Source organism: Cynoglossus semilaevis, chromosome 15, assembly GCF_000523025.1.
Source record: "Cynoglossus semilaevis isolate Cse_v1.0 chromosome 15, Cse_v1.0, whole genome shotgun sequence".
NCBI lineage: Eukaryota > Metazoa > Chordata > Actinopteri > Pleuronectiformes > Cynoglossidae > Cynoglossus > Cynoglossus semilaevis.
In genome coordinates this window covers 13,617,430-13,625,904 of record NC_024321.1, presented here as the reverse complement: position 1 = coordinate 13,625,904, position 8,475 = coordinate 13,617,430, and positions in this window count along the sequence as shown.

Genomic DNA, 8,475 nt, shown 5'->3' with positions numbered 1-8,475 from the left:
AAATATCCATAAAAATAAAAAGTCCAACAGACAGAGTTCCTTTCTTTTTTCTTTTGCTTTTTGTTTTTTCTCTTTTTCTCTTCTTTAGTTTCGAGCATCTTCTCGTCATAAACTCCACCACAACAACACCTTCCTGCTCCAAACCGTCGCTGCGTCACCTCAGTAAGAAATGGATTGTGAAGAAAAAGGCAGAAATGCAGTAGCTCTGGTTTGAATTGTAAATTTTTAGAGTTGAGGCTGGAGTGTTTCTTCAGTGAAACTCCATGAAAAGAAAAACAATACAAAAAAAAAAGAAAAGGAAGCAATAGTAGCTGTGAAAAATGGAAAATGAATGTCATTAATCATACAGTTACGGCAGCCATGACCTTTGACGATCAGAGTTTATGACTCTTTTAGAAGAAGTGAGAAAATTCCCTAATGACTTCCTTGGAATGCTGCTGCACCGTATTGTATTAATCCATAAACCCACTGTCTGGGCCGAAGCTCTGTTAAAGCTGAAGGTTTTACTTTGAAAAATATTGTGTGTATATTTGCACAATGCTTTGTCATCCATTTTCTTTGTTTGTTCGGTATTTTCTCTCTTAAGTGAAGTCAAACACCTCTTAGCACTTTGTGAACCAACAGATTATTACTTCCTGTTTCCACAACCAATGCCTGTAACACCTGTTCTGGTGAATCAGTAATTTCTAAACATCTTCACTGGAAAATATTATCATATTTTAACAAACACCTCTCGCTGTGGGTTGTTGTGCCCACTCCAATCCTTTCCTTCCTTCTCTAAAAGTTACATGTGTGAGTTAAAACACATCGGCTCTACCGCAGCTGCCCCTGGCCACAAGTGTTCCCATTGAAATGCAAGGCATGATGTTTAATCATTGTAAGCAAGATCTGCAGCGGCCGGGCTAATCTCCATTTTAACATTTCACACAGCGCCTGCGGTTGTGTGTCTTTTCTCTGTCGGAATGACGAACAATGACTTTTTTTTTCCTCCTAAGGCTATGATGAAACGGCGCAGCATTGGTCGGTGTTGGCGTCATCACCGAGGGCTAACAAACTTGACCGTCAGAGTCAGGAATAATGGCTGCTGCTGCTGAAACATTGGAATCACTCGAAGCATCTTGGAGGTGCAGTCATTCTGAGAAGTCATCACCTCCAGGGTTAAGATGTGTCACTGTGACATTTACATGAATCTGGAATTTTAAGGGATGAAAAAAACGTGCGGCAGACCCCTGACCCCTGCTCTGTAAAGCTGTACACCATGTTATACAACAAATTAAAATACATACAAAATATTATTTCGAATCATTTCACATACTTTCTCGGCCACATCTATAAATTAATATTGTGTATTGTGTCTGAGTACTATTTTGTCAATTATAGTGTGATCAAAAGCATGATTCACCATAATTAACTCACAATTAGTAGTATTTTATTGCATATTTTTCTAGGTTCGAAATGTACTTCAATTGTATTTACATATAAGTACATCCAAAATATAAGTTTTTATTACTCTTATGGCATCTTCATGCAACCATTAAAACAATGTCAGTGTTTGCTGAAAATTAAAGAATGTATGTGTAGAATTAGTGATATTGCAGGTCATTTGTAAAAACCTACTGACTTTGGCAGCACTTTTTTTTCATATTGCAACTACTTCAAATTGCAGTACTCACACCTGCTGAGAGTTATTTCAGTGGTAAATGTTGTCCTAAATATGTCTTGATCACTTGCAAAATAAAAATCTAAACTAGAAAATGCAGTGACCTTTGACCTTTGATAAATTACTATTTTTACTGATCTTGTTGTTTGTTTCTGTTTAGGAAACATAATAAAGTGAATGTAAAGAAATATGTTTAATATTTTATTTATTTATTCCTTAATATAAGATATTAAGGAATTAATCTATTAGGTAAGTGATAAACTATAAACCTCCGTCTTACACTGGATGAATATTTCAGCAGTCCGAAACTGCGACAGTGTTTTTGCACTCCCCTCTTCTACTCACCACCGGCGTCTCTGATGTACACGGCCTCTCTCCATCACTGTCGAGCCTGGGGCAGGTCACTGAGGAGAAAAAACAGTGGAAGGACCACGGACGTAGGAGAGAGGAGCTGGGAGCAGAAGTGGATGGATGGATAGATGGATGAATGGATGAAGCCATGCCTGCAGTGAGGGTAGGACAAGGGAGGACGGAGGTAGAGGGGGGTTTCCCTCAGGGCCTCCAGAGGCAGCATTAGTATCAATCACTCGACGGGAGGAGAGGGTGATTCTGACGGATAATATCCTCCAGCCTCCTCCCTTCGTCTCCTGCTCCTGCGCTGACCCTCTGTGTATAAACCTACACCCTTGATCCTTCGCTCTGTTTTCATGTGCTTTACGGCAACCACATTGTTCCACCCTTTTTTTAGTATTTACATCACAATTTTTCTATCCTCTTCTTTAGAAGGTGTCATTTTTAAACCTTCAACTGAACAATACTGGATCCAAAAGAGAAAATCAACAACTTTAGCTTATGTAGACTTAGCTTAAATGTGTGTATTGCTGAATTCCTTTGCTGGTTTTGTGTTTCTTAGTTAAATCTCTGCAAATAAATTTAACACTGACATGTTTGAACTCCTGAGTGCAGATAACAGTGAGTCAACAACCCAACTGTTGTGGTGTAAAATCACTGAATTTCTCTATGGGGATTGGTGTGGGGAAAAGTGTGACACAGTTAAAAGACACAAACAGTTTTGAAAACCAGCAGCAAAAAAAAAAACAAAAAAACAAAAAAAAAAAAAAAAAACAAAAACATTGACTTAGGTCCCAGCTGGTTCTAAGAACAGGGGGCGCTCACAGCATTATTTATCCTGTTCATGTAATTGAAAATCCTCATACAATTAAGTAAAAAATCAGTGGTTCACATACTTTGGCAGTGCCTTATATTCAGTAACTCATCCTCTGTCTTCTTTACACCTGTCTGGTTTCCCTCCTTTTTGTCTTTTAGGTTGTTTCTTTTTAATTTTCTCTGTACTTCAGTTTGTTCTTCCCTTCTATATCTGTTCTCTGTCTTTTTTCTACACTCACTTTTCCTCTGCTCAACTTCTGTTTGCCTTTTTCATCACCTCCTTTTACCTTACCTTTTTTTACAATTTCCTGCCTCACACACTTTTTTGAATTCCTTGTCATTATCATCATCATCATCTTTCTCTCTTTTTTTTCTCTATCTCCTTCACCTTCTCTAACTCCGGCAGTTCTCCAGTGACCTGATGTTTGGATCAGTGTCAGGGTTCAGGTCTGTGGAGGTGGCCAATGGAGGAAGAAGAGCTGTCAGATTCAGCCTTAGGGAGGTGCGATGTCGAGTGAGGAGGTGCCAGGTGATGTGGAGAGAAAGGAAACAGAGGAGCATGAGGTAAATGCAAAGACAGGTTGGGATTCATTCAGAGAACAGCAAAGTGACGATGAAGAAGAGATGGTCAGAAGGGAAGTTGGAGGAGGGGCAAGAGGGAGAGGTAGGAAGAGAAGAAAAAGTAGGCAAGGAATGTTGTTGAGGAAGTTATGGGTAGTAAAAGGAGTCAAGGTGAAAGAAGAGGATGAGAACTTAAAAGAGAGGAGGATGAAGAAGATCAACAGGGAGGAGAGATAACAGCAGAGCTCCTGTAACTGCTTTCATTCATGCTTTACAGGCAGTCTCCTCGTCTCCTTTTCTCCTCACTCCTTATCGTCTCCCATTCTTCTAAATAACTGACACTTTACTCTGGTTTCTACGCAGTATTCACTGTCCTCTCTCCATTGCAACATTTTGTAAATATATTTTATTTATGAGGTGAAAAATCACCACTAAATTCTGTGACATGTTTAACTGTTGTGAAGCTACAGCTCCTGAAAAAAAAGTAGGAAAAAAAGACAATTCTAATTTTTCTTTTTGATTAAGAGACAGAGTTTCTAAAATCTGTGGACTTCAACTATGTTATTAGAAACATGAGTAATTATGTTGCAGTGGTGTTATTACTCTTGCCTGTATTAGCAAAAACTCACATTATTCAAATGTATCTCTGTACACAAGGAACATTAGAAGTTATGACCCAGAAAATGCTTGTTAATTCCCTTCCATTTGCCTACCGTACCAGTCCTTGGCAATTTATCAAAAAAAATAAATAAATAAATAAAAAGCCAAAAGGAAGATGTTCTTCCTTCAAAAATACACAACCAACTTTTTAGCCTGAAGATTATCCAATTCTTCAGTTCTCCTGTGGGAAAGGGAAGCAAAATGGATTAGTTCTGCCCTTGAGGTCACAGTTCTTGATGGAACGGGCTCTAAAATACTCTATTGGTGAGAGTTGTCACTGAAGAAACATCAAAATTTGTCCTACTCCTCTGCCTATTAGACATAATTGAAACCATGTAGTTAAGTGTCCTCTCCTGGTCTCTCTCCTCCTTCTGCCCCTCTTCCTCCTCCTCCCTACAGCACTCCACCTGAAAGTTCACCATTCATCATTTTTCTCACAGGTTTGTCCCAAGAGTAAAAAAGTATCATGATCATCACCCTTTTCGCTCATCATCACCATCATTATGGTCACTAATGATGCTAATTCATACGCAGCACTGACAGATTCATACATCATCTGCAGGTAAGAAGGCGTGAGGCGCATCCTCTGACCTTTCAGATGAGCACCAAGAAACAATAACATACAAGGCAAAGGCAGGAGGCCAGCGAACACTCGTTATCTGCCTGCATGATGTAAGGTCAGCTGACCTTGAACTGGGGAGGCAGCAAAAACATGTAATTTAATTGTTGGTGCTGTCGCTCAGTCTGTCAGAGGACAGTGAAACAGATGTGTTGTTAAGCAGAGGAAGATTTTTTTTTTTAAGGTGTTTGTTTAAAGTGCAGACAAACATCCAGCCTAAAATCCTGCGTAAGGCGAGATCTCTGGTCGAGGAAGAGTGACCCGGCAGTACTGAAGGAAAACAAATAACTGAACAGGTGAATGTGAAATCCACAACTTGGCTGGATTATTTTTGCTCCGTGAATTCAGTTTATCCGCTTGAAGTGACATATACAGCTTCTCTTTGTGGTGACGCTCGAGTTGCATCATCACCTTCTCATTAGAGTCATTAAAGACATGGTGGAGAATGTAGCAGCAGCAGCAGCGGCAGCAGCAGCTTCTTCTTCCTCGTCACTATCTGTACACTCCCTCTTCTTCCTCTACTCCATCCCTCTCATACATCACCTCCCACCAGCTCCTGCCTGACAGTCTGCCTAATACCAATTACACAAAACCCTCTCCCTCTCTCTCTGTGTCCCTGTGGCTCTCTATATCTTTCTCTTTCTGCCAAAAAAAATTTATTTCCTGACCATATAATACCCTCCTCCTTCTCCTCCTACTCCTACTCCTTTGTCTTCGTCTTTATCCACAACTCAGGCTCGAGTGCAGCAGCAGTAGCAGCAATCGCCTAAAAGGCTGTCGACGGCAAAAAGTCGGACTCTGCTGCAAGTTCTTTTTTTTTTTTTTTTTTATTCTTTCTTTACCTTTGGCAACTGAGCTTCTTGAAACAGAAGTAAAACTTCTTTAAAATTTTGCAAATATATTCAAAATTTGACTTGTTTTATACTATGTTTATTCAAAGAGCATGAATGAAAAGAGAGGACACTGCGATGTTTTAACCGAAGCGAGTTGTTCAGCAGCTTTTCATCTACAGTAACAGTTCAGACTACACCAACTCAGGTCAGTCTCTTTAGAATGTCATAATCTAGAATAAAATAATAAACAGTTTGTTAGTTCTGTCTGTGTTTCCCCTTCCTGTCTTTTCTGCTGTGTCTGTGATTAGTCTCACTGGTGTCACCTGGTGCCCTGGGTTTATATACCTCTCTCCCTCACTCTCTCTTTGTGGTCAGGTTTTGTGGTTAAGTCTGTTTCGTTTGTTCTGTCTGTGTTGAGGCTGTGTTGTTGTTCATATACATTATAGTGTGTTTTTGTAACGGTCCAAGCCTTGTAGTTTCTGTGACCAAGTGAGTTTGTTTTTGTTTGTTTTTTTGCACTTTGTGAATAAACCTGGTGCACCTGAAAAGAGTCTCCCTTTTGCTGCATTTTGGTCCGGCGTGTTTCCTGTTATGAGTTAATGTAACACAGGTTTAGACAACAGCCAAAGACATTTTTCATTTATGGGAGTAAACAGCCTTCACTCCATTTGTTAATCCTTGACCTTTTACCCTAAACAAACCACTGCAGATGTCCGCAGTGGTCCGTTTAAGCAACAACAGGATAACCAACAGCTGAACTTTCTAACCCAGTGTTCAGACTTTTTTCGTGTGTTTTTTTTTACATTATAGTTTCAGTACAACTTACAAGTGACTCACTCACGCAGAAGAAGTTGCGACTTCACAGGCTCTGTTTACGAATGTATGTGGGGACTCCACGTGCCGTGTAGGTGTGACCTTTGCAATCCTTAGTTTTCTGTGCAAAAGCAAGATAAACTAGTGAACACAGAGGTAACATATTGTAGAGCTGAGGTGACACAGGCTTTATTAGGTGAGTCCTTTGTGTTCTCTCTGGCAGCTATGTTTTACTGAGATCGAATCTCGGAAAATCCCCCTAAATAGCTTCATTCTGAAAGTCATATCCATCCTGACTGCCTTCGCCTTAAGGTGCCCTCATCACCTTGAATTTCCAGCGTCCCCATATTTGATTTCCTCCATTTGCTCCTTTCATGGACTCTAATTTCTCTCCTGTTCTCTGCAGTGTCCTGCAATTCCCTGCAAAGAATCAATAGAGTCTCACATTACGCTATTATGTCATCATCTACTTCCTCTTCTAGGTCTGCTGTACATCACCGCTTCCACGATGACCATGTGAAGAGAGCAGAGATGAAGTAAAAATGAGATCTGCAAATGAGAAGTGAATGAGAGGGAGAATGGGGAAGATGGAAGGTGAGACAAAAGGAAAAAGGGAGGAGGAGTGAACGCAAGTGGGAAGGATGTGAAAGTTCAAGGACAAGTAGGAGCTAAGGTAGGAGCAAGGTGTAAAGCAAAGGCAGAAGAGAAGGATGAAGAGAAGGAAATAGCGTAAAGGGAGGAGAAAAGAGAGGGGTGAGGAAATGAAAGACAATGCCAAAATGAAAAAAAAGAAGACAAAAATAAAATGATAAAGGGGAGATGGACAGAAAAAGGAAAGACAAGAAGACAGCATTGAGACAAGTAAACAACGGTAATGAAAGAAAATTTAAAAAAAGGGAAAGCTGGAAGGAAGTAAAAATGACAGGAGTGAGAATAAGAAAAGATAACAGTAATGAATGAAAACAAAGAGGAAAGGAAAAGGAGGTGGAGTGAGACGCAATGGTTACTGTGAGCAAAACTAAGATGAAGATGAAAAACTGGGAGAAGAAAACTAACAGAGGAGTTGAGGTATTAAAAGAATTTGAAGACTACGAAAAACTGAGAGGCAATTGATGGGACTACATTTAACAGAAAAGGAAGAAGAAACTGTTTAATAGAGGTAAAATGTAAGAGAAACTGCAGGGAGAATGTAAGAGAAACAGGTGATGAGCAGAGGAAGGGAGGTGAGGAGAGATAAGTAGCAAGGACAAAAGAAAAATGAAAATAAATCAGATGACAAACAAACCAAATGAAAAACAGCAGAAGATGAGAATCTAAGTAATATGTCGAAAACCCCAGGGAGGACGCAGGCCAGGGACGAAAAACAACCTGCAGCGACATGGTCTTCAAAATGAGCCACAATCATATTTTCTCCCTAAATTCAATCGTATCGCTGCAAATTTCAATTTACTGCTGTAACATCATGGTGATGCCAGAGTAAACGTGTCATAAACGCATCTCTGTGCTGCAACAAGCAGGGTTTGTTTTGATAGAAATGTGATTGTGCGGCATCTCTCACTTTAGGGACGCGACGACGGAATTCACGAGTCAATTTTGCAGGAGTGGAATCTAATGACGGCAGAGGGTGAGGTGTTTTACAGCACGTTCTGCAACATTCGGATGAAAGAAATAGTCGCGGCGTTTAGGAGAGAAATGGATGTGGAGATCATCAAAACAAAAACAGCAGCTTAGAGGTCATGTCCTCAGGTGGTTTACCTGAGAGGTCCTGACCATCTCCATCTGATTGTTTTTTTCCCTGAAACTGAAAGAACAGTCGAAAGGTCAGAGTTCAATCCTTAGACTTGTCAAAGACGCAGGTCGTGACCTTGACATGTCAGAGATCCAGGTCACAACCTGAACTCTGTGAAGTCCACCAAGAAGAAGTGATCAGTTCTCAGTGTTTGAATTCAACAATTGAAGAGATGAGGCATTGATGTCATTATTATACTGCGTACTTCATAAATATATAATTAAAACCGAACAGTGTCTGTTCCTCATCACTCTCAATCAAAGCAAACAAATGCTAAACCCTGTAACTTAACCCTAAACCTAATCTAACCACGGTGTTTACACTAAGCCCTGCACATAGCCAATTAAACCCCTACTGGCAACTTACAGTAAGA